Source organism: Lithobates pipiens, unplaced genomic scaffold, assembly GCF_037356315.1.
Source record: "Lithobates pipiens isolate NorthernLeopardFrog02 unplaced genomic scaffold, aLitPip1_a1.2 Scaffold_19, whole genome shotgun sequence".
In the NCBI taxonomy this organism is placed as follows: Eukaryota; Metazoa; Chordata; class Amphibia; order Anura; family Ranidae; genus Lithobates; species Lithobates pipiens.
In genome coordinates this window covers 360,267,989-360,295,925 of record NW_027507764.1, presented here as the reverse complement: position 1 = coordinate 360,295,925, position 27,937 = coordinate 360,267,989, and the positions used below count along the sequence as shown (strand labels likewise).

Here is a 27,937-nt window from a genome sequence, read left to right as displayed (position 1 = left end):
ACACTATATACAATCACTCGACACTAGTTAGTTTCCACAATCCATGACTTAACTTCACAGTTCACACAAATAGGTTTTAAATGCAAACTGTAGCACGATGTAAGTCTTTTTTTTTTTTCACAGTAGCGTGACAATCCCTCCACCCCCAGTCTAACTAATCTTTCTCACCTTATGGCATGGACCCCTGTGCAAACAGGTGGTCATGTAAGCAGGTATCTAAAGGGTTAACACGGACCATAAACTCCTCTCACGCCTCCTTAGATCAGCGTTTCTCAACTCCAGTCCTCAAGGCGCCCCAACAGGTCATGTTTTCAGGATTTCCCTCAGATGAAATGGCTGTGGTAATTACTAAGGCAAACTGATCAAATCACCTGTGCAAAATAATGGAAATCCCGAAAACATGACCTGTTGGGGCGCCTTGAGGACTGGAGTTGAGAAACACTGCCTTAGATCTCAGCAAGGACGCCAGGTCATGGGTAGAAAGAAAATATCTAAGTGCTCACCGCTTAAGTATGAGATTAGATTTTTGTGTTCAAACACAAACTACTCACATAAAGATGATAAAAACACAGCATGTAAAGCCGACAATCGTGTTAGTTCTGTAGGGCAGCAGCGGGTGACGTCATGCATAGCTCCTCACCCGTACGCGTTACGCTCAATCAGAACTTCAACGTCATCGGACTCCTACCCCCTTCCCTTCATTAGCAGATGGAGACACTTGGGGAAGGGAGGAGGAGTCCAGTGACGTCGATGTCCGTGATGTCACCGGATCGCCGCCGGAACTCCCTGAAGACCTGGAAGACGGCGGAGAGGTGAGTACTGATCAAAAGAATTTTGATCGATTAAAAAAAATTAATGGATTAATCAAGGAATTGATCTTTCATTTCCACAGCCCTAATTATTACTATTATTTACAGAAGGCTGCCACATTCTTGGTGTTATAAAAAAAAAAGTATTTGCCCCCATACACATTTACTAACAGTTGTAAATGCTGAGCCCAAGTCAGCTTTGCACATGCATGTGGAGACTGCTGACTTTGTAAAAGACTTTGAATTTCAACTTGCCACTATTTGATATTTCTGAAAGTACTGCTAAATGATGAAAATCAGCTTAGAAATCTATGGCCTGAAAATGTTCTAAATCCATATAAAAGTGATGAGCTCTGTCTATTTGTATTATAATACTGCTGATAGTTCCATTACAGCTAAACCAGAGGAAATGTTAGAATGAATTTTGGATTCTAAATTGTTTTCTGAGTAGGAACTAGTGCCCCCTAATGGACTCTTTTATATCCTTCTAAAGTCCATCGTTTTTCTAAAGCGTTCTGCTAGACGCCATTTACAGTGAAAACCTTTCTATTTTGCTTGTGTTTCCTCATTTCTTTCTTTTGAACACTTTGACTGTATATTTGTTATCTTCTTTCACATAGTAGTTTTTGGTGGGAAACCAAGCAAAGGTGCGCTAAGGTCGGAGGCCATACAGATCTCATATTACTATGACACCATGGGGGTTATTTACAAAAGGCAAATCCACTTTGCACTGCATTCTTTGTTAAAGTATGCGAGTTTTTGTATGTGTTCTTGTATTTTAATCTTGTAATACATTTTGTTTATTTTTTAATATAATTTGTTATGTCATGCCTATAAAGTCCATTATTCCAAAAAACTCTTTCTTTCAATAATCTCACTTGGAAGTAAAGTCGCTGTAGATCTGAGGGAGACATGCAAGGAAAATAAAAAACAGCATTTTAGCTTGCACATGATTGGATGATAAAATCAGCAGAGCTTCCCTCATTTCAGATCCACCCCTTAGATTTAGAGTGACTGCACTTCCAAGTGCACTTTCAGTGCAAAGTGGATTTGCCATTTTGTAAATAAGCCCCCCATATTTCCCATTTACGTCTTGTATATTTATGAAATGTTATGCAAGTTATATATGTTTACAAAAACTCTAAGTGCTTCTTTGACCAGGGCATATGTACAGTATATATTTAACAGGTACATTACATACTGCCACTACAAAAGAGTTTTTTTTTATTTTTATAAAAATAAAAAATTGGAATATGGCATCAGCAGTAAATTTGAGATTAGCCACAGTATACTGAATTTTAAAGCTCTCTTAAAGCCTAATGCCGCGATCGGAATTTTGGTCGGAAAAAGCTCTGGTGGTTTTCCCGACAGAATTCCGACGGGATTTTGCTCAAGCTGTCTTGCATACACATGGTCACACCAAATTCCGACCGTCAAGAACGTGGTGACGTACAACGGAAGGAAGTTCAATACACAGTAGCCAATAGCTTCCATCTCCTAGTTGAATCTGAGCATGCGTGAGTTTTTGCGTGTCGGAATTGCATACACACGATCGGAACTTCAGAACCTGCTATCAAATTTTTGCTGGCGGTAATTCGGCCAGCTAAATTCCGATGGAGCATACACACGGTTGCATTTTTGGATGAAAATCTCTCATCGGTCTTTTGCTGGGCAAAATTCCGATCTTGTATACACGGCATAACTCTAGTCAGCTAGACAGTTTTAATTTTGGACAGAGGGAGAAAGAGAACCTTTGTCAGTTTTTTCTTCTTTTTTTATTTCTGTCTGTGTGATCATTAGGGATATTTCTTTCATTTCCTGTCCCTGTGACATCTGATCAAGAAATGGCGGGTGCGGTCGTCACCAGGATGGGGTGGCACAGACAGAAGGAAATGAAAATTTGAATCCTTCCCAACTTTATTAAAAATGTGTTTTTGTGTGTGTCTTTTGGAGAGGTTTATTATTACTTCCTGTACTGGCAGGAAGTGAGGGTAAACCTTCTTAACAGGTTCATGAAAAAGAATAAAAAGCTGACAAAAGCAGTGTTGCTAAAAACAGGCACTTTTCTCCTGCCAGTAAATGGCAGTGACAGAAAAAGTTTGCCAGTAAAAATAATGGCTGATCTGCAAGCTACCGTTTGTTCAGGTGCCGCCAGTGAAGGAAGGGTGGTGGGTCTGGCGGAGGTGGCGTTTTGAGCGTTTGTGATGTCATGGTGCAAGGGAGCCGAGTCGAGTGGCCGGATCCGAGTCGAGTGGCCGGATCCGAGTCGAGTGGCCGGATCCAAGTCGAGTGGCCGGAGCCGAGTCGAGTGGCCGGAGCCGAGTCGAGTGGCCGGAGCTGAGTCGAGTGGCTGGAGCCGAGTCGAGTGGCCAGAGACTCATGTGTGGGCCTGCAGGACTGGAGCAAGGCAATCCGGGAGCGGAACTGTCAGTGCTCTTTGGACTGGAGTGTACTGAAGGGAACCCTGCCGGGGAGAGACTGTCACTGTGATTTAGGAGGGGAGATGTTGTGTCATCTTCTGTACTGCTGCACACTGCTGTCAGTATCACTGTAAGAGTCAATCTCATGTGTGTTTGTGCCGCCCGTTCTAATTTCTTGCCCTCCTGAGTGCTGTCCCTGAGCTACTTACTTAGTATATCAAAAATAAAATAATAAATGTTTTTTTCCTTAATCACATCCCGCCCGGCCTATAGCAGAATGACGGCCGGGGCGGTGGTTCAGTTATCCTGACTGGGCGTCATATGATGTCCAGCAGGAAAACAGCTGCCGCTCGCCCATGGGGGTGTGCATTGCAGTGATCGGTGGTGCGGTGCATCAGTCTGACACACAGCTACACCAATCTCGGTAAAGAGCCTCCGATGGAATAAAATAGCGCTCGTTGCAACTTTTTATGTCACACGGTATTTGCGAAACAGTTTTTCAAACGCGTTTTTTTATTAAAAATGAATTTCATTAATTAAAAAACAACAAAACAGTAAAGTTAGCACCACTTTTTTGTATAATGGGAAAGATGATGTTACGCCGAGTAAATAGATACCCAACATGTCACGGTTTAAAATTGCGCACACTCGTGGAATGGCGCCAAAATTTGGTACTTAAAATTCTCCATAGGCAATGCTATATATATATATATTTTTTTTACAGGTTACATGTTTAGAGTTACAGAGGAGGTCTAGTGCTAGAATTGTTGCTCTCGCTCTAACGCACACAGCAATACTTCACATGTGTGGTTTGAACGGCGTTTACATATGTGGGCGTTCACTTCTTTCTTTTTACATTTTTTTTATCACTTTTATACCTAATACAAGGTATGGAAACATCCCTTGTAATAGGAATGGTGTGTGACTGGTCCTCCTTATGGAGAGATATGAGGTCTATAAGACACCACATCTATCCTAGGCCAGAAACCATCAGATCAAAAATAAAATAAAAAAATTACAGATCTTATGCTTTCCAGCTGAGATCGCCACTTTGTTGACATCTGAGGCCCGGACGTGACGTCATAAAGTTGGGCCCAGGCCTCCGACGGGCATAGAGATGACTGGTGACCATGTGGTCACAAGAAATCTCTATGCTCTTCATATAGCGGTGACGGATTCTTCCTCCGGGTCCCCGATGGCAAGGAAGAGCCCGGAGAAGCAGTAAGAACGATCAAACGGTGGAACTACCGCTATGCCGCATTCTTACAGTGCACAGAATTGCTGGCAGAAAAGAATGATATCTGCAGCTGCAGGCATCTTTCAGATATCCCCACTGAAAGCCAAGGACATCATATGATGTACTGCAGGCGGGAAGTGGTTAAATGACATCGCTAATTGTATATTGTACTTATTGGTAGCCTAAATACTGAAATTTGCACTTAAAACAGTAGTTTTGTAACTTTTCAAAATGTCAGTAAAAACATGGCTGTGCCAGTAAATTTCGGGTGTCGTGTCAGTAAATTTCAATCTGGTAGGTTGGGACTGGACAGAAGATGTAACTCTCCCCTGCTCTATCCAAAGCCATATAAAAAGTTTTGGCTGATGGATTTTACAAACCTTGTTCAGTGTGAGTTGTACTGTAATGCTGTGTACACACGCCCAGACTTTTTCGTCGGACTGAACTCTGAAGGACTTCGACAGAGTTCCGCTGAAATGGACTTGGACACACACAATCGCACCAAAGTCCAATGGATTTGACCGTGATGACGTACGACCAGACTAGAATAAGGAAGTTCATAGCCAGTAGCCAATAGTTGCCCTAGCGTCGGTTTTCATCCATTGGACTAGCATACAGATGAACGGATTTTTCGACTGGACTCGAGTATGTCGGAAAGATTTGAAACATGTTCTAAATCTAAAGTCTGTCTGTCAGCAAAGGTCCGATGAAGCACACATACGAATTGTCTGACGGATTCGTTCTGTTTTGCTGTCAAAGTCCGGCCATGTGTACGTTTTAAAAAGGGCTTACTAGAGTTGTCAGTAAATCAAGCAAGCACAATAAGTTTTCAATATTCTGGCACAGGCCCAGACTGGCATATGCCGATAGGGTTGCCATCTCCAAGAGCCCTTTCACACTGCCAGCATGGGTGCATCGGCAGTAAAGCAACGCTTTACTGATGTTTTTTCATCGCTTTTTGGGCACTAGCGGGCGCATTTAACCCCAATAAAGGGTTAACAGTGGCCACAAAGCGCCGCTGCCGAGGCACTTTGCAGGCAGTTCGGCGGCACTGCCCATTGATTTCAATGGGCAGGGGCGCTTTATTCGCCGCTCCTACTGCACCTCAAAGAAGCTGCTTGCAGGACTTTTTTTGATGTCCTGCCAGCACAGCGCCCCAGTATGAAAGCACTCGGGCTTTCACATTGGGATTGCAAATCAAGCTTTTTTCAGGTGCTTTACAGGCGCTGTTTTTAGTGCTAATGCTCCTGAAAACCTCCAGTGTGAAAGGGGACTAAAAGTGTCTTGAGCCAGTGAAAGATCTTGTGTAATTTTGAGAGTCTTGTTTCATTACGGTATGCTCATTCACTGCAACTTAGGGCACTTTCACACTCAGCCGCGGAGGGGATAAAGTGCCGCTATTTTTAGTGGTGCTTTACCATAGTTTTAGCTGCGTTTTTCGGCCACTATTGGGGCGCTTTTAACCCCCGCTAGCAGCCGAAAAAGGGTTAAAAGCATTGTTGCACTGGCGCTTTGTCGGTGCTTCAGCGGCGCTGCCCATTAATTTCAATGCACAGGGGCGCTTTAGGAGCGGTGCATACACATTTTGGGCTGTCCCCAGAAAAGTAATAGAGGAGAAATCTTCCAATAGGGATACTAGTTCTGGTGACCTGGGGGTCCACAACGGCTTTCATTATTTTTCAGGGATTTTCTCTCACTTCCTGTTTAGGCTATGAGACAGGAAGTGAAGGGAAATCTTCCTAATGGGACACAAATGGCAAAAATAAACTGACAGGCCCTCCCTTACTCTACCCAAAATAAAAAAGGTTTTGCCTATAGTTCTACTTTAAGAATTCAAAGTTTCCTGACAACTTTTCCTGACGTCCTGCAAGAGCAACGCTCCAGCGTGAAAGCCCTCTGGCTTCCACACTGGAATGAATGGAGCAGCAGTTTGAGGGCAGATTGCAGGTGCTATTTCTAACGCTATAGCGCCTGCAATCCGCCCTCGGTGTGAAAGGGGTCTAACTGTTGTCACTGGGACAGAAAATGATGGGAAATGCACATTTTACAGCTGTCCCCGGAACAAGAGGTGAGAAGAAATCTGGTGGTTATGACTAAGGCCTTATAGGCTGAAACGCGTCAACTGATTTAATCAGCGTTTGTTCACTGTGGCTATTCAATAAAATGAAGACATTTTAAGAGCAACAACCGGAGCGCGGATCATTTTTTCTACATTACTCTATTCAGCCAGCGAGTGTGGATCGAGTACCTGGGAGCTCTGCTATCTACGTGGTGTATGGGTAATAGCACTGACTTTTATACTGAGAAGAAATCGGACCAGTCTCTACAGCAGGGATATGGAATAAGCGGACCTCCAGCTGTTGCAGAACTACAAGTCCCATGAGGCATAGCAAAACCCTGACAGCCACAAGCATGACACCCAGAGGCAGAGGCATGATGGGACTTGTAGTTTTCCACAGCTGGAGGTCCACTAATTGCATATCCCTGCTCTACAGCATGCAAAGTTATAAAATGTGTTTTGGTTTTCAATATACCTTAAAGCCTAACTCAATGTTGGACAATAACCCCACTGTAGGCCCTTCTTCTCTCTCCTTTGGAGCTCCCACTTACAAAAAAAAGAGACAAGAGACAAATAATATTATGGCTTCTCTTCCTCCAGTGGTAGGCATGTCTTTGAATGTTACAGAGAGTGGTGCCACTAAAATGCATGATACCACTTTTTGCAGCATTCTTTTGCAAGTAGGTTGGCTTGATGACATACCATCAGAGGTTGTGTTTATGACAGCTTGGCATCACAAGAAGTGTGCTAAATCCGAAACACCAGTGGCACTGGACCTCAGAGAGGACTTTCTGTTAGGGACAGCATTGGAGACCAGGTGAGTATTGCAGCACAAGCTATTTGTTTTTTAATTATTTTTACCCTGTTATGCTTAGCTATGGGATTTATCATTTTAAGAAGGAGATAGAACTTGTGCTATGACCTTGCTTGCTTGGACAAACAATGGTAGAGTCTACACTATATCAACTATACAAATAAAAACATGCATATATCTTTTCCTGTGAGCAGCATCCCATATAATATAAGTCTAAAAGTACCTCTGTGATAATAAGGGACGTTAAAGTGTTAATAAACCCAGGACCTTGCAATCATTATATCTGGTCTCCCACAGTACACAGAACATGGAAATCCAATTATTTTTAGTAAATATAAACTGCTAAATACCTTTTCTCATCAGCATTATATAGCAGTCTTGTGACTTCTATCAATGTCTGGCTAAAGCTTGTAGGAGAAGTTCCCATTCTACTCTGACTGTTCTGTGAGGCTGCATGACTCCTGACCCTCTGTCTGGACAGTGCTGATTGGCCCTGTGGTGATCTGTGCCCCCCCCCCCCCCCCAAAAAAAAAACCCAAAAACTATTTAGCATACACACCAAACTGAGCATTTGCAGAGTGCCTAGAACGGCTCTGTACTATCAGCAGATTGATTGGGGGCAGTAAAAAAGCGGGAGGATCAGAGAAGACAGGATCAAAAAGCTTTTTTTACACCATGAGGAGGATTAACCCCTTAGGTTCCTCAGCGAATATAACAAGCAAGCTTTACTGCATATAGAGATTGATTTTACTGTTGTGGGTTTAGTAACACTTTAAATGTTCTCACAGAAAATGTAGAAATTTCATGCGGGCACCAAAAACATCTAAATACATTAAGATAAATTATATTTAGATGTTTTTGGTGTCCACAATAGTTTTCTTTGTTTTCTTGTGCACACTTTTAAAGTCCCTAAATGATCATGTAGGTACTTTTACTTTTTATTACATTGCTTACTCTCATTGATTGGGGGACCTTGCTTTTAGTAAAAACAGATACCCACAAATAGAGCTTTCTTTTGGTGGTATTTGATCACCCCTGTGGTTTTTATTTTTTGCGCTATAAACAAAAAAGAGCAACAACTTTGAAAAAAACACATTATTTTTTACATTTTTCTATAATAAATATCCCCCAAAAATGTATAAAAAAAACTTTTTTTTCCCTTAGTTTAGGCTGATAGGTATTCTACATATTTTTGGTTAAAAAAAATTAAAAAAAATCGCAATAAGATTGGTTTGCGCAAAGGTTATAGCGTTTACAAAATATGGGATAGTTTTATGGCATTTTTCTTAATATTTTTTTTTTTACTAGTAATGGCGGCGATCAGTGATTTTTATCGTGACTGTGACGTTATGGCAGACACATCGGACACTTTTGACATATTTTTTGTGACCATTGTCATTTATACAGCAATCAGTGCTATACAAATGCACTGATTCCTGTGTAAATTACACTGGCAGTGAATGGGTTAATCACTGGGGGGCAGTGTAAGGGTTAAGTGTGCCCTGGGGAGTGTTTCTAACTGGGGGGGGGGGCGTGGCTACGTGTGACACGTCACTGATCTCTGCTCTCAGGACAGGGAGCAGAGATCAGTGACACTGTCACTAGGCAGAATGGGGAGATGCTTGTTTACATTAGCATCTCCCCGTTCTTGCTCTTCGTGGAGGCGATCAGGCTCGTGGAGGTCTCGGCGAGCGCGCCGCCGGCAGAGTGCACGCGTTGGCACAATGGCTAATTTAAAGGGACGTACAGGTATGCCCATTCGCCTGTCCGTGCCATTCTGCCAATGTACACCGGCGTGCATCGGTCGGGAAGTGGTTAAGCAGCAGATGAATTAAAATAGAAAAGTAACATAGAATTTATAAGGAAACATTGCTTTATGCTGCACAAAAAAGTGCAAGTGTTTTATTTTACATAAAAATGTAAAAAAGAAGAAAACCATAATTTGTTTGTCATATTTGTGTATGGGCACGGTGTCTCAAAAAAGAGCAAAACCTTCACTGGATTATTGCTGGCTGTTGCTATGTAGTAATAAATCATCATCAAAATAACTGTGCCGTAATGCTGTTTGAGATGACTGGAATAAGGGCCTTCCCTAAAGCACTTGTATGTCATCTGCTTTTCAGAGCTAATTACTTTGGTAATTCCCTCTTGGTATTTCCTCATCTTACTTTCTGATGAGTTATTTAACACATTTTCTTTTTTTACTCCTAAAAATTGAGTACTTCATTATAAATGGATGCTTTTTAGGATCTGTGAAACTAAGGCTTAGGCTCCATTCACACCTGATTTACTAGCGATTTTTGGTTGTTGTTTTTTTAAGCGTTTTAAAAGAGTTTTAAAAGCGTGTTACAAGCGTTTTATAGCTTCAGACATTTTTGTTTAGCCAATAGAAAGCACTAGGGGGAGGAGAGGGACAGGAAATTAGAGACGGAGAGCTGCTATTTGTGCAGAGTGGGAGCGATAAAATGATTGTAAAATGTTGAAGTAGGGCGTTTCTATTGAAGTCTATGGGGCCAAAAACGATTGTAATCTGCTAAAAAAGAAGCTTTGAGCGACAGGAGTTTTGCTTCAGGTGACAGAACGCTCAGATGTGAACAGGGGCCATTGAAATTAATGGGATTTGGCTTGTTGACTATTTTTAGAGCAGAAAATCGCTCAGGTGTAAATGAGGCCTAACAAAAAAATATTATATTATAATATAATAGATTGCATGCACAAAATATCTATATTTATGTGTATATACACATACTGCAGAATAGTCAACACATTCATTTATACTGTATACACACAAACGTGTGTGTATATATATATATATATATATATATATATATATATATATATATATATACCGTATATATATCATTTTGTTAACATACACAGGTGTGTATATCATCCGTGTGTGTACAGTATAATTTGTCGTATATTCTGCAGTCCGATGGCGCCTGAACATATGTTCCATGAATATAGACATGAAGATGCTCTGCCTTGTAATATATGTGTCTATGTGTCCCTTTGCCTCATGTATAGGTTTTCTGTTTCTGGGTATTACTGAGTCATATGGTATGATTAACCACTCTTACAGTACAAATTGCAATTGTTGTTAAGTACATAATTGCAGCTGCAGATTCTGTATTGAAGCCAAGTATCTGTTAGACAGACACAGTGCCTGTCAATACCGTACGTCACATGCATTAACAGGAGTGTTTTGTATTTAGCTGTTATGCTGATTAGATGTAGGCACTTTTCACAGCTGTCAGCGGTTGTATCGAGTTTTGAGGTAAAGTTTTACTTTTTTTTTCCTGAGGTATTCAAGTTCACACATAAACTTCTGTGTTTTTAGAGTTTGTGTTTGGATAGGTATTTTTGGGGGGATAAGGTATGTGTAATGGGGAGTATGAACTGCAGGTGGCCGCTTCTGCATCTCTGTAGTGTTGCCTCTTAAAGCGGAGGTCCACCCTAAAGTGGACCTTCCGCTCATTGGAATCCTCCCCCCTCCGGTGCGACAATTGGCACCTTTCAGGGGGGAGGGGGGGGTGCAGGTACCTGTACAGTACAGGTATCTGCACCCACTTCCGGGATAGCTCTCTGCGGAAAGGGGCGTAGATTACGCCCGTTTCCGAAAGTCCCCCGCTGCCTGCTGGGAAACACACAGATCCCAGAGGCAGCGGGTCAATCCTTATTGCGCAGCGCGACTCGCGCATGCGCAGTAGGGAACCGGGAAATGAAGCCGAAAGGCCCCACTTCCTGATTCCCATACCCAAGATGGCGGCGGCAGCACCCGAGAGACGATCGAGAGATCGGCTTCGGTTGCCGACATCGTGGGCGCGCTGGACAGGTAAGTGTCACTATTTTAAAAGTCAGCAGCTGCAGTATTTGTAGCTGCTGGCTTTTAAAAAAAAAAAAAAAACACGGACTCCCGGCGGACTCCCTCTTTAAGCCACAGGATTCTGTTGTTGCTACTGAGAAAAGTTGCACCTTTCGCCTGCGTTATTTCGCCTCAGCCATTCACAGAACTCATTACTAAACTTTCACAATGCATTACATTCTATTAGGTTGAATGGCAGGACCTCCTCAACCAGGGTTGTTTTGCCTTCCTCTGAATCAACTGTGGGTACAGAATTGGGTATATGGGATTGTATGATATTATTATTATTATTATTATTTTTTTTTTTTTTGTGGTTGAACTGGATGGACTTGTGTCTTTTTTAACCACTTGGGATCCGCGCTATTGCAAAATGACGGCAATAGCGCGGACCCACATTTTCGGGACTACGTCTATTGACGTAGTCCCGGTTACGAGCGGCCTGCGCGCCCCCTGAGGGGCGCGCGCGGCGCGCTCTGTGATCGGCGAGTCCGTGAGACTCGCCTGATCACCGATCCGTGTAAGGGGTCGATCCCGACCCCTTATCACGTGATCAGCTGTCAGCCAATGACAGCTGATCATGTGATAAAACGGAGCCGGTAATCGGCTAGTATTCCTCCTCGCGCTGACAGCGCGAGGAGAAAAAAAAAAAGCCGATCGCCGGCGGCCGTGTTCGGGACATCAGTCCCGATCACGGCCAGCAATTTAAAAGGACACCTGCCCCCTGCCAGTGCCCACCTGCCACCCGCAGTGCCATCCTGAAATAAAGTAAGTGCCCCCCTGTCAGTGCCACCCAGCAGTGCCCATAGTGCCCACAGTGCCACCCAGCAGTGCCCACAGTGCCACCCAGCAGTGCCCACAGTGCCACCCACAGTGCCACCCAGCAGTGCCACCCACAGTGCCACCCAAAATCTGCCTCAGGTGCTGCACCCCAGTGCCGCCCATCAGTGCCCAGCAGTGCCGCCCATCAGTGCCCAGCAGTGCCGCCCATCAGTGCCCAGCAGTGCCACCTATCAGAGCCACCTATCAGTGCCACCTATCAGTGCCCATCAGTCCCATCTATCTGTGGTACCTATCAGTGCCCATCCGTGCCACCCATCCGTGCCACTTATCCGTGCCACCCATCCGTGCCATCTTATCTGTGCCCATCTTTGCCCATCAGTGCCGCCTTATCTGTGCCCATCGGTGCCGCCTTATCTGTGCCTATTAGTGCCGCCTTAACTATGCCTATCAGTGCCCACCAGTGCAGCCTATCAGTGCCCACCAATGCAGCCCATCAGTGCCCACCAATGCAGCCCATCAGTGCCCACCAATGCAGCCTATCAGTGCCGCCTAATCAGCGCACTTCAATGAAGGAGAAAAATGACCCGTTTGCAAAATTTTATAACAAACTATTAAAACATGATTTTTTTTTTTGCATCTTTTTTTGCATCTTTTTTTGTTTGTTTAGCAAAAAATAAAACTCCGAGCTGTAACTAAATACCACCAAAAGAAAGCTCTATTTGTGGGAAAAAAATGATAAAAAATTCATTTGGGTACAGTGTTGTATGCCCGCGCAATTGTCATTCAAAGTGCATCAGCGCTGAAAGCTGAAAATTGGTCTGGGACTGAGGGGGGTTTAAGTGCCCAGTAAGCAAGTGGTTAAACCTGACTAATTATGTAACCCATTCCTAGAGCACAATGCATTGTAGGAGTGTAGTAGTATGAGCAATACAAATATGAGAGGGCAGAAGGGGGATGGGGCATTGGTGCAACTTTTCTCTGCAGCAGCAGCTTCTAATAGGCTTCACAACCTTAGAAGACAGATGCACAGGGCAGTATCTGCCAGTTGTGCAGGAGACACCACAGGGGTGATTTAGCAGAAGCAGCCACCCTCAGGTACTGTGTAGCACACTGTTACATACAGCTAATGTGTTTTGGTGCTGTATCCTCCTTGCAAAAAAAAAAAAATCTAAGCTTTAAATTAGCTCTGGAATTAAACACAAATATAGAGAACTCAATGCAGTTTACACCCTGGCATCAAGAAGCACAGAAAGCAAATTTAGTAGAGTTCTTTATAGTTGGCACAACTGAGTTGGCCTTTTCATGCTTTTATCAGAACTTTAGCACTTATTCTCAACCAGGGTTCCTTCAGAAGTTGCTAGAGATTCCTTAATTAACGACTAATTGATCTCCTATTTGATGGTGCTTGCATAGTTCCAGGGCCAACTCATTGCACTAGAAATTTAAGAGATCCTGTTCTAAATATTTTTTTTTCTGCTCGTATGTCAAGTATAAAAATGACCTTAGTGTCTTAGCTTTCGTATTTTTAAGAAGCACATTTAATTTGTTATTGTACATCCATTTTAATAATGGAAATGGGTACAGCAACTGCAGACTCTGGGGGTTATTTACTAAAGGCAAATCCACTTTGCACTGCAAGTGCACTTGGAAGTGCAGTAGCTGTAGATCCGAGGGGGACATGCAAGGAAAATAAAAAACAGCATTTTAGCTTGCACATGATTGGATAATAAAATCAGCAGAGCTTCCCCTCGGATCTACAGCGACTGCACTTCCAAGTGCACTTTGCGCTTGTAGTTTGCACTTGTAGTGCAAAGTGGATAAATAACCCCCTCTATGAGGGTTATTTACAAAAGACAAATCCACTTTACACTACAAGTGCAAAGTGCACTTGAAATTTCACTTGGAAGTAAAGTCGCTGTAGATCCGAGGGGGACATACAAGGAAAATAAAAAACAGCATTTTAGCTTGCATGTGATTGGATGATAAAATCAGCAGAGCTTCCCCTCATTTCAGATCTACCCCTTACATTTAAAGGGACTGCCCTTTCAGTGCAATGTCAAGTGCACTTTGCACTTGTAGTGCAAAGTGGATTTGGCTTTCATAAATAACCCCCTATGTCTTTACTACTTTGTCTTATACTAGGAAAAAGCATGGGGCCAGGAAATTTAGATGTCTGGGTCAGTGATTCACTATGTATTGAATCTATAGTATTCCCTGATTACTATATGTACTGTACAATGCCCTCTGCCATTTTTATTTCAGGTGCAATAATCCTGTTACATTTTCTTTTAATTGTTGGGAGATCCAGTCCAATACTTCAGGCAATTGGTTCCTTATACCGCCTTCATTTTGTTTCAATACCCCTCCCAAGAGTTATGTATAACTCAGTTTAAGAACCCAGTACCCTGCATTCAATATATCTGGTCTCCCACAGTACACAGAACATGGAAATCCAATAGTTTTAGTGAATAGAAACGGCTAAATACCTTTTTGTCAGCCGTTAGAGCAGTCTTGTGACTTCTATCAGTGTCTGGTTAAACCTTGTAGGGGAAGTTTTTATTCTCCCCTGGTTGTCCTATGAGGCTGCGGGACCCTTGACCCTCTTTCTGGACAGTGCTGATTGGCCCTGCGCTGATCACATGCACTCTCCCAAGAAAAATTGAAACGATAACTGAACTTTCATGGGAAAAAAATAGCAAATAAAGAAAAAACAATATAGCGCATATAATTGCGACACTAATCATATTGTAATTGAATGTTATTAAAAGTTACCTTTCCTTTTCAATCTGCAGCCCCTGTAATTTGTTGAAAATGCATTGCAATATGGCTACCTGGAGGTGTTCTGTACACAGAATGTGTACTGACCACTCCCCAGAAACATCATTTCCTGCTTGTGAGATTGGCTCCCCAATTTTCCCAGAAGTCTGCCTTCAGGCATCCCCTGCAACTAAAATGTCATTTTTGGAGAGAGACTTTCAAAAGGAACACGTCTAAGGGCCAGTTCACACCATAGAAACGCAGTCTGGATGCGTTCTAGGTGCTTTTTTTGCATGCACGTTTTTGATGCATTCCAGTGTGTTTTTGGCGTGTTTTTGATGCAGTCCAGTGCATTTCCCCCCCCCTTTTTTTCCCCTTAACCCTAAGAACGTGGGTATTCCAGTGCGTTTTTGGTGCATTTAGGTGCGTTCCTGTGCGTTCCCGTGAGTTTTTGATGCTTTTTTCAGCGTTCCAGTACAGTCCAGTGCAGGAAAAATGTTCTACTTTTTTTTTTCTGGAACTGGAACGTACTGGAACTGCAAGCACTGCTGTGAACTACGCCATTGAAAACCGTATAACCTACTTTCTATGCGTTTCTGATGCAGAAAAAATGCACTGGACTGCATGTGGTGTGAACTGGCCCTATAAAGGGATACAGGCCCAGCAGATTTCCTCATTTAATGCCCTGCAGCTGCACGATTGCCAGTTAATTATGAAAACCACTCCCGTTAGACCCACTCGGTACAGAGACACAGACAAACACACAGAATAACAAAAGGTAGGAATCTACAACAACGTTTCCCTGCAATGTACAGAGATCACCCAGAGTGGGAATGCGTTTTTCTCAACAAAAGTGGAAGTTACACTTTAAAATACACACCAAACTGAGCATGTGCAGCATGTCCTCTAGCCTATGTCCCATCAGGAGATGGTTTGGGGACTGTGGAAGAAATAGAGGAACAGAGAAGACAGGATCAAACAACATTTTTAAACAATGCAGACAATTAACCCCTTGGGTTACACAGTGAATATAACAAGCATTCTTTACTGCATATACAGACTGATTTTACTGTAGTGGGTTTAGTAACTCTTTAAGGGTTAAAGTTTCCATGAAAAAATATTTTTATTAATAATCTCATAAGACAATAGAAAAATCCCAATCTAATCAGAAACAAGTCCTTAGTTATCTCTGAATGATTTGTCTATGTTACCTGATGATTTTTAGCACAGAATTAAGAAGAAGCATGCACCTCTAAATTTTCAGGCTTTGTGTGGTTATTTACTACACTACAAACAGACGTCTGAAGGCTGTACACTACCATTAGGAGCTATTAAGATTTCACAGAACCGAGAACTCCAGCCTTAGTATTGTGAAGAATTATACATAATTACTTTATCGCCTCAATGGGTCAGAAATAGTATGAAATTGTATGCAGCACTTGATCTTTTCCCTTTTCAAGTTGCTCCTGCTGGCTTTTTAACCACACGACAATTGTGTTTGATAGTGTGACAGCAAGACATTTTAAAATAATCCTTTGGTCAATTTGTGAAGTAAAGAAAATGTTTAGTGAAAGCTGTGACAAATGGCTTTTAGTAAGAAAGGGATAAAAAAAAAAAAAAAAATGTTAGTATTAATTGTTACACCCCTCCTTCTGTCAAACAAGCTTAGTAAAGAGCATACAACAATCTGCGTTTTTGTCCACTCTAAAATAGGAAAATCCTCATTTGCCCTGCATTCTCGAAAATTTCCATTTGCGGTTGCTGTCTGTTGTCACTCAACACTTGGCATGATAACAATGCTGTTCAAAATTTAATGGAAATGATTAACCACTTCAATACAGGGCATTTTCACCCCCTTCCTGCCCAGGCCAATTTTCAGCGCTGTCGCATTCTGATTGACAATTGCGCGGTCATGCAACATTTGCACCCAAATGACCCCCCCCCCCCCCCCCCCACAAATAGAGCTTTCTTTTGGTGGTATTTGATCACCTCCACGGTTTTTATTTTTTTGCGCTATAAACAAAAGAAGAGTGGCAAGTTTGAAAAAAAAACACAATATTTTTTACTTTTTGCTATAATAAATATCCCAATTTAAAAAATAAATAAAATTTCTTCCTGAGTTCAGGCCGATATGTATTCTACATATTTTTCATTTAAAAAAGAAATTGCAATAAGCGTGTATTGATTGGTTTGCGCAAAAGTTATAGTGTTTACTAAATAGGGGATAGTTTTATGGCATTTTTATTTTTGATTTTTTTTACTAGTAATGGCTGCGATCTGTGATTGTTGTCATGACTGCGACATTGCAGCGGACACATCAGACACTTTTGACACTATTTTGGGGCCATTCATATTTATACAGTGATCAGTGCTATAAAAATGCACCGATTACTGTATAAATGTCACTGGCAGGGAAGGTGTTAACACTAGGGGGCGATCAAGGGGTTAAATGTGTTATCTAGGGAGGGATTCTAACTGCAGGGTGGGGGACTCACAAGGGGAGGAGACCGATCAGCGTTCCTCTGTACTGGGAACACATCGGTCTCCTCTCACCAGACAGGACGTGGATCTGTCCGGGAAGCCCAGGACGTCATATGACGCCCGCCCAGGATGGGAGATCCCTCCTGCGGATGTCATTTGACTATGGGTGGGATGTCAAGTGGTTAAAGTTCACATAAAGATAACTTTTTTTTCTTCCATATATTGATGTAACAAATAAAAATTTTGGAATAATTTATGATTTTGTGTTTCAAACTTTATCATACCCGGGATATCTACTAGACTCCTGTTTGAACAGATTTAAGTGTGTTATTGCTAAGAATTACAGGCCTACAATATAAAAACGCCAAATTTCTATGCAAAACAATTGTAACGCTTGAGACACAAAAATCTGACATAATCATACGGCCAGAGAGGCTACACTTTTGCCATGATTGAGGCCAGTCAACTGGTTATAGCTTTCTGCTTGAACACAAGGTCATTCTGGCTCTTCTAGTTTTAGACAACAATGAAAAGCTGATGAGAATTTAACACTCTATCCAAATTTAAATAAAAAAAAAAAAGCATTGGTTTTAGATATAGGGTTGCCACCTCATCCCTTTAAGCCCAAACACATTCATTACACAGATTCATGAAGCTAATTTAATGCAGGTAAGGCACCAAGTGAGTTTAATTGCCCCCCAATCAGCTACAGAAGCTGTGTAATTAATACGTGTCGGGTTTAAAGGGATGAGGTGGCAACCCTATTTAGATATGCTTTAAACTGGTCACTTGAACATAAGCAGATACCTCCAGTTATTTATTTATTTTTGAGTGCCACTGGAGCCCTAAAACCATACATTCATAGTGATAAAATTTCTACATGTGTGACGCCAGCAATCTTCGGCTATACCAAAAGTTTGGGGCCTGTAAAGCTGGCCATACACCTATAGATTATCTGCAGATTTTCTATGGTTAGATGGAAAAACCATAGAAAATCTGCAGATAATCTATCAGTGTATGGCCAGCTTTAGTAGAGAGTGGTGTTGCTCAAACACACCTGTGTGCATGCAATATGTTGCTCCACCAGCAAGAATCCACTACTTCTCACCAGCTGCCTCCCTTGGCTTCCATACATTGTTTGGCCATACAATTTTCCTTTAGATTTACCGATGATGAGGTGAAACCTAAACACTTTCAATTTGCTCTTTTACTACATAGCCAGCATGACAGGGAATGAACTAAGAAAATTGTATAATGTATGGCCAGCTCAAGTCTTCATTGAGGACATTCTGAAATCTGAGTGCCTATGCAGTAGAGTTCAAGGGCACCATCTCAACAGAACAGCTTTTTGAATTGCATGGGAATCAAGAGTATGAAATGCTAGTCATACAATCACTAAAACTTTAAAAGCAAGAGAAATTTACCAACCTTTTGTAATAGCTCACAGGTGTTTGTGGGATTTTCTTGTGATGCAATCAGATTTCAGTACTGGTCATATAAAATAACTTAATAAATTAATGTTTTGCTGCTATCACACTTTTTCATTTGAAATTCTCAGAAATAATCGATTCTCCCAATTCGAATTTCTTCCATTAAGATAATTTTATATACAATGCCTCTCTTTTTAACACTACATAAGCCACGTTTAGTATGATTAGAGTTACAGGTATTACTTAACTGGACTGAAATGTGTGTAAACACTTAGTGCCGGTTCACACTAGTGCGATGCGAGAACGCTGCGAATCAGCTGCGGGTTCCCGCATCGCACTCGACACGCACGGCAGTTCACACTGCCATATGCGAACTGCTGGGGAGTGTCATTATATGTTAACGACATCCCCATTTCAGCTCGCATATCGCACTGCGAACTGACAGTTCGGACATGAATCGGATTGCATATGTGTGAACACACATGCGATCCGATTCTGGTCCGAACAGAAAAAAGGGTCCTGTGCGTGTTTGGACAGAATGCGGTGCGATATCAGCCATACCATCTGTATGGCTGGCATCGCACCCACACAGACATCGCATGTAATGTGAACAGCAGTGCGCTGCGAATTACATGCAATGTCTGGCATCGCGCTAGTGTGAACCGGCTCTCAATGGCTAGCCAAAGCAGATGGTTATGTATTATGATTGTATAAAACATGAATATTTTTTGTGCTCTGAAGATTTCCAGGTTAGAGTAGAATATGCACTAGCTTTTGATAGATAATAGGTCATGTAGATGAGAGTCTGGATTTTTGTAAACATTTTGGGGTTATATTTGCAAATCATTTTGCTGATCTCTTAAAGCAGTGGTCTCCAAACTGCCCTTTGCTTCCCTCTTTTCGGCCCTTATCAGGGCACTATTCTTCCTACTGATACTAACAATGGGAGCATAATTCTTACCACTATCCCACTGATACCAATGATGGGCACACTTCCTCCCACAGACACCAATGATGAGGTACTATTCCTCCCACAGACACCAATGATGAGGTACTATTCCTCCCACAGACACCAATGATGAGGTACTATTCCTCCCACAGACACCAATGGTGAGGTACTATTCCTCCCACAGACACCAATGGTGAGGTACTATTCCTCCCACTGACACCAATGATGAGGCACTATTCCACCCACTGATACCAATGATGGGCACACTTCCTCCCACTGACATCAATAATGAGGTACTATTTCTCCCACTGAGACCAATGATGGGACACTATTCCTCCTATGGATACCAATGATGGGGCACTATTCCACCCACTGATACCAATGATGGGCACACTTCCTCCCACTGACACCAATGATGAGACACTATTCCTCCTATGGATATCAATCATGGGACACTATTCCTCCCACTGATACCAATGATGGGGCACTATTCCACCCACTGATACCAATGATGGGACACTATTCCACCCACTAATACCAATGATGGGCACACTTCCTCCCACTGACATCAATGGTGAGGTACTATTCCTCCCACTGACACCAATGATGAGACACTATTCCTCCTATGGATATCAATCATGGGACACTATTCCACCCACTGATACCAATGATGGGGCACTATTTTACCCACTGATACCAATGATGGGGCACTATTCCACCCACTGATACCAATGATGGGGCACTATTCCACCCACTGATACCAATGATGGGGCACTATTCCACCCACTGATACCAATGATGGGGCACTATTCCACCCACTGATACCAATGATGAGGTACTATTCCTCCCACTGACACCAATAATGGGACACTATTGCTCCTATGGATATCAATGATGGGGCACTATTCCACCCACTGATACCAATAATGGGGCACTATTCTGCCAACTGACATCCATGATGGGGCGCTGTTCCTCCCAATAAAGATGTAGCATTGTTTACTCCTACTGACACCAATGATGGGACATTTTCTACCTACAATGGTTACAGTCCTGCCTCCCCCCCCCCCCCCCCAAAAAAAAAATAGGAAGAAGGACAGTCAACTGGCCCCTTGTTTAGAAAGTTTGGAGACTCCTGTCTTAAAGCCTCTTAGAAAACACTACCTTTCTACAGACATGCACTACACCAACTTCTGCATGGCATTTCTTGGTATGAAATAGCAATTTGTAGTCTACATTGGAAGACAGGATGACAACACTGGAGCAAGATTGGTAACTTAGTAAAAGAGCATCAACAGGAAGAGCTTGAGCATGGATCTTCAAGGCAGGATCATTAATTATTATTTTAATAAAAGTTGCAGAAAAAAAAAATTGAAAATGACCTTTCAGTTTACTTTAACGTAAAAGTGAATATGTGATTTTAGTAATCGGATTAACATATTCTGTACTTTGAATAAAGACTTCCTAAAAAGCAATATGGGGGTGGACACTACTAAAAATGAGTATTGAAGCAAAACATACCCAGATACATGGCACAGCTCCATACCTCTACCTCCTGATATTCACAAACTATTTGGGTGCTGGCTCCTTACAAGCTCGTCTCTGCTCCAATACGGAATAATGAAAGCTGGGAGTCACACTCTGTTGTAAATTTATCTTACTGATTTGTTTCATAGTCCATAAAAAGGCTACATACATGTCTCCACCCAAAGAACCACACTCCCTATACGCGTTTCACCCTCAATGGGTTTGCCCTCAAGGATAGACTAGATACCTTCTCTATCCTTGTGAACAGGTCCATTTTAATGGACTACGAAATAGAGTACCAAGACGAATTTACAACAGAGTGCATCTCTTATGTTTCAATATACAAGCAAGAAAAGCAACATTATAGCCAAGCAACTAACATTTTCCGTGGAGTGTTCAACAATGGCAGACTCCATGTTTCTTTCTTTGATGCAAGATGTTAACTTTGTCACTTTGGTGTTTTCCATGCTTGAAAGTTTTTCTGTTTCTTAGTTCCTTGTAACTGTCAGAGCCTGAAAAATCGAACTCTTCTTCAGAAAGATGTCTGAAATCCAAATCGTGTTTAATGCTGTGACTCTACAATGAAAGGTTTTTTCATAATTAAGCCAGTGAAGAGTTGAATAGGTTGGGTTGTCTAGTGCACAGACTCCGATACAATGGCAATCTTTCTAGACATACACAGTCCCTGAGAAGCGCTTTATGTCTGGAATAGCAATATGGGAATGTTATGGCTCTGCTGACATACAACATCACCCTTTCCATGGTTTATTGCTGTGGAAATGCAACAAGACATTCAAAATCAGCATACGTAATGCACGTTGCCTTGGTGATAAATTTATTTGCAGAGATGTATGTCTTTTCAGCACATACCACAATTATGTCCTATCTTTTGCAATTATTTAACCCCATACCTTGTGGACAGAATAGAATATTCTGTAGCTAATGTGTTTTAAAAAAAAGATTTATACGGCGCAATATTGTGTAACATTTTACCATGGCGGTTTTTTGTAACCACCCGATGATAATAATCATCATAATAGCAATAATAATCCGCATGTGGTCCTAATGGTTATTGACAAAATGGCAGTATAAGGTTATTAAGAAATATTTATCAACAGGGAGAAGTATTTTACTTAGTTTTTTCCAAAATAAAATTTTTTAGAACTTCATGCAATTTATCAGGAGGTTCGCTAGGATCATTTTTTTTTTCTAAGCTTGTATTCCAATTTTTTTTATACTTCATATCCTGCCGTAAAATTTTACCATTCTGTCGTTTCAAAGAACAGTTTATTTTTTTTATTTTTTTTAGATATAAATACATTTTTCTATTTTTTATACTTTTGACTAACATTTTATAATAATTTATCTAAATTAAAGAACAAAATTAATTATATTTTCAAGCTTTTTTTTTTTTTTTTTTTACCTGGTGATCCTGCCAGTAATGCCCTGTACACACGGTCGGACATTCCGACAACAAAATCCATCAGATTTTTTTCCAGTGGATTTTGTGCCAAACTTGTCTTGCATACACATGGTGGGACAAAGTTGTCGGAAAATCCTTTCGTTCTTAACGAGGTGACGTACAACACGTACGTCGGGACTTTAAACGGGCCAGTAGCCAATAGCTGTGGTCTCTTAATTTATTCTGAGCATGCGTGGCACTTTGGCCATCGGAATTGTCTACAAACAATCGGAATTTAAATGATCGTATTTTGTTGTCGGAAAGTTTTAGATCCTGCTCTCAAACTTTGTGTGTGGCGGAAATTCCGACAGGAAAAAGTCCAATGGAGCCCACATACGATCGGATTTTCTGACAACACAATTCGATCGCACATTTTCCGTCAGAAATTTTGACCGTGTGTACAGGGCATTACACACTTACTGAGGATTGCATTGCTCACTCACTGTACTGTATCAATTAAAGCGGATCTTCATAAATTTTTTCATCTTATTAAAACTTCTGCCCTTGTTGTTTTAACTTTGGATAGTAAAAAAAACAAACAAAAAAAAAACTTTTTTTTCTGCCAGTAAATACCTTATACAGCCCACTTCCTGTTTCTTGTCTGGTAAAAAGCCTAGGGTTATGACATCATGCACAGCTCCCTCTCACTCAGGTGAGAGTCTGCCAGGAAGGGAGGGTGAGTCATAAGAGGGCCAATGAAAGCTTCAGAGCTGGAGGTGTGCCTGTTTAAATCCAGGAAGTGAACAGGCAGCAGCTTCAGCTGCCCACAGTTAAAATGGATGCAGCCAGACTCAGTGGAGGGAGCTTTCTGCGGTATATTTGGTGAGTACAGAATAACAGTATATATAAAATAATATGCAAAGTGGTTGGAGGGAAACTTCAGAATGGCAAATATTGTTTTATTACAACTTATGTGAGCAGACTGCAGTTCCTCTTTAAGGAGCAACACTTTCACCCTTGGACAGGAAGTGTGTTAGAACTACTGAACATCCCCCCCCTCTTCTCATCTCTAATATAGTGGTTTGTTATGCAGTCCCAATACACTACCAGATAATTGTTTGGGATAAGGCTGCCAGGTACACAGGACGGCACTGAACTTCTGGCAGGATCAAGTGGTATTTTTAACTTATTGAACAAATATAAAATGCTTGTTATATTGGTAGTTCTTATTTTGCACAAGGGGCAATACTTATGTTCAATGCGAAGTGTCTCTTTTGCTCCTGCTGGCTGTCATATTTGAAATATGAAGTCCTCTGCCTCCCCCTCCACCACCACCACTGCCCCATACCCCACAGCCGTAATCTTCTTGTACTGTGGGGGGTTAATAAGAGTGATTGACTTATCACAAGCACCCGTCAAGACTATCGACTATGCCTACCCTTTCCATCCCCCTCCTACCTTCATATATCATAAATGAATTATGCTCAATAAATAGAGGAGGTCAGACCTCTATTCATAGATTGTTTTTCATTCATGGAAGCTATAGTACAGCTTATATGAATGGAGGAAGTGGGCAGAAGGGGTGGGCATAGTTCGTACTCGTAATGAGCGCTTGTCCAGTGCTTGTATTATTGCCCACAGTGCTGGAGGATTATAGCTGTGGGGTATGGGCAAGGGGGGCAGAGAACTCAGATTTCCACTACGACGCACAGCACCACTTTACATTAAACCAGCAGTACCATTTGCTATGCTAATTTTGTATTATTATTATAATTTTTTTCTTTTTTCTTTTTTTTAATCTAAACCTAAGCTTTAACAGACCAAAAGGGAGCCACTAGAGAAATCCATGTATAGGGTTTACATATACTTTAACTGGTTAGACATCCTTTGTCAATATCTACAGTCCTTGTATAGTTTTTTATTGTATTTGTAGGGATAAGCTGGTTTTACAGTTCAACAAAGTGCTTAATGCGCTGAAGTATTTAGATGTGTGTTTGTAGGAAAATAAAGCCTTTCAGCCCCAAAAATAACACTTTTGTTTGTCATTTTTTGATACCCTGATACATTTAGAGGGCCCTAGACGCCCTCTAAATATAGGAGATTTCCATTTCTCCCAGTGGCAAAAATGCCACTTCCACTATGTAAAATTCTCTTTTTCCAAGAATGGCAGATGAACATAGTCCAAAACTCTATGCGGTCATATCTCAACTTTGCCCATCACCAACATGTAGCCACATAGGTGTGTTCATACTGCAGTTGGATGCTATTTAACTGAGCTTGGTGTTCATGGTTTAAAAATCCTGCTTTTTTTTTCTATTGTTGACCCCACTGAAGATTTTCTAGTACCCATGGCCACACAGAAAATAAAGGTCATCTCACCAAAGAAGACACCGTGAGAAATTAAAATGATAAATATTTTAACTCACTCTGCCCCCAGAAAATGTGTTTTTATACCTGATGGTATGCCCTCTGGAGGGATTCTACACATTTCCTGTTCTGGTGACCACAAAAATACAAAGGGGAAGTTCCCCAGTAGGTACACAAATAGCAACCAAAACCTCTAACTATTCCCCACATTATTCAAATCTAAAAACGCTATTTAGTCAAAGTTCCACTTTTATAGTTTAGCTACTTACAACAGCTGTTAAATAATATCTAATGACTCTAAATATTTTACATGATGGCCTGTGTTCCAGGCAAACAGCTACATACAGTTGAAAACCATATGCATTAACCGTTTCCCTGGCCAAAAATCTTGTAATTCTGTTCATCCAATCATGTTGTTCAAGTACCACTGCCAGACAGACTACCCAGATCTGTAACCTTAAAGCAGAGTTTCACCCCCCCGCAGAAAAAAATTAAAAGTCAGCAGCTACACATACTTTAATTTTAGGACAATTCTGTCCTGGAATCCAGCAATGTCAGCACCCCAGCCGGTTTCCATCGGCTCTCGGGTACTACCGCCGCCATTACCTGTAAGGGAAACCAGCATTGAAGCCTTGTGTCTTGACAGCCGGTTCCCCACTGTGCATGCGCTTTCTGAACGGCCCGACGGTGGGGGAAGGAGGAGGGAGCCAGATTTCCGAGTGATCTCTCAAAAGTGGGGATGGGTACCTGTTAAAAACAAATTAAACTATTAAAAGGTGCCAAACGTGGCACCGGAGAGGGGGAGGAGGCAAATAAGCAGATCTTCTACTTTTGGGTGGAACTCCGCTTTTATTTTATTTTTCCACTGCAGTTAAGCAATGCAGCTTGGTCACTGACCTGCCCCCAAGCCTGGGATTGAGCAATAAATATTCAGCACATTCTGAACATGCTTACAAGGAGGAGACCACGCTTTGCAGAGCAGTAGGGCTCCATCTGATTTTACAATACTGACCCTTTCCTTCCTATTGTGATCACTGCTATACGTAGGATTACAGGAGGCTGATCTGAGTACTGAGTAGTTACTTAAAGTGGATGTAAACCCAATGTCATCCTTTCTAAACTACTGACATAGGGGTTATCTATAAGGATATACACGCCTCCTGCATGTATCTTTACCAGTCTGCTATGAGACCCGAAAAACTGCAGATTCTGTGGGTGGGTCTGTTATCTGGAGCTTGTGGGTGGAGTCATGATGTCAGTAGACTCCCCACCCACCTCTACACTCCCCTTGTCAATATGCATATTCTCCTGTGTATTTCTTACACTGAACTTCTGCTATGATCTCTAACATCCAGTGAAATGGCAGGAAAGTAACCACATGACTTCAGCATGCCAAATCATGCTGAGGTGGAGAACATCCAATCCTGGCAGAGCAGCAGAAGAAAGGAGTGGGAGGGAATAATGCATGTCTCTTAGTATATCATATACTCTACATTATGACATAAAAAAAAAACTAGCTGAATTTAAAAATATATTTAATTACATTTTGAATTACTATGTAACTGGATTAAATGTATGCTTGAAGTTCAGTTTTAGTGTCCAGGATTGTATGTTGTATGTTCTTCGTATGCTTACATCTTATATAATTATTATTTTATTATTAATAAATTGTTAATTAAAAATATACTTTTAAAAATTCTGTTTTTCAGTAAAAAAAGGTCAAGAAAGTAGAACTTTATTGGAATATTCAGAGAATAAATCGTGGAACCTAAAGAATGCTGGTGATCAGAATACATAAGATGGTAAGAAGATACCTGTACAGCGCTGCACAAACTGTTGGCGCTATATAAAACCTGTATAATAATATAATAATACCTTCAGTTTGATTAAGGTGTAAAAGTAACATTCTGCCCATCAGTCAATACCTTGAGCAAAGAGAGAAGAGACAACAAGCAAGGCCTTGGTTAATACCTTGTTTACAAAAATGGATCATTTTAATAGGGGAGCCTCTTCAAGAAAGCCATGTCACTATTTGTCCTAATCACACTCATTTTGAAACTGTTTTCCATTAATGATGACTTAAAGTGGAGTTCTACCGATTTTTTTTTTTTTTTTTGTTAGTCAGCAGCTACAAATACTGCAGCTGCTGACTTTTAAAATATGGACACTTACCTGTTCAGGGCAAAAAGAAAAGATAAGATTGCGCTATGGACAAATTTACCCGTTTGCTAGACAAGTTTAAATAAGTGAATGTTAAAATGATTATAATAAAGTGAACTGTGAAGGGTTAAAGCTGCCTGTGCTTGAAACCTATCCCTCTAGATGGGAATAGATTAGAAATGTGAAAAGTAAAATAAGCTTTGGCGCTAAAACCTAAATGGTGTATTAAAAATGCTAATACTCTGCAAATTACATAAAATGAAGCCCAATGTGGGAATTTCACCAATACACTGTATACGTGATATTAAAGCTATATGTAAATGGAAATGTGTATCCGTTATCCTACATAGTAACTATGCACAAGTGTGGTAAAAAATAATGACTATGCACAAGTGTGGTAAATGATATGATAAAAATTACAACTAATCTATCACAACTAAAAATGTAGGTGCTTTGACAAAAAGTGCTTTAGCTCACGTAAATGAGCCAATACTTATATTCTAAAAAGTGACAATCAAAAGGACATTGTGAAAATACCAAGTGAAAACATCAAAAAAATCAAAAAAAATCATATAATGTCCAATCCAAAATGTGTTATAATGTCCAAAAAAATAACAATATTTGTTCAAAGTCGCATCATCTAGTTGCTGAAAAAACGCATAAGACTTTTATCAGATAGGAAGGTGAAGCAAGGTGACTGGTGAAAACAAGGGTTAAATTCCTCTCCGGTGCGCCACTCTGTGTTAGAGAAAAAATGTATATATGCGCTCACCAGACATTAAACCCTCAATGGGTTAACCAAGCAGTCACAGTATGAGCCACTGTGCAGCTCTCTCGAGGCTCTGCCACCGCTGTGCTGTGGGGATATTTTACACTCTTCCTT

At 41.2% G+C, this 27,937-nt stretch overlaps 1 protein-coding gene across 4 annotated transcripts in view; it reads left to right on the top strand.

Moving 5' to 3' along the window:
* The window catches only part of ATXN1 (ataxin 1), a 432,593-nt gene that overhangs the window by 127,457 nt on the left and 277,199 nt on the right, over positions 1-27,937 (top strand). For all 4 annotated transcript variants that reach the window (XM_077492233.1, XM_077492231.1, XM_077492234.1 and 1 more), the window contains exon 2: positions 26,604-26,696. The gene's annotated coding sequence lies outside the window, so the exon portion shown is untranslated. The remainder of the gene's footprint in view (positions 1-26,603; positions 26,697-27,937) is intronic.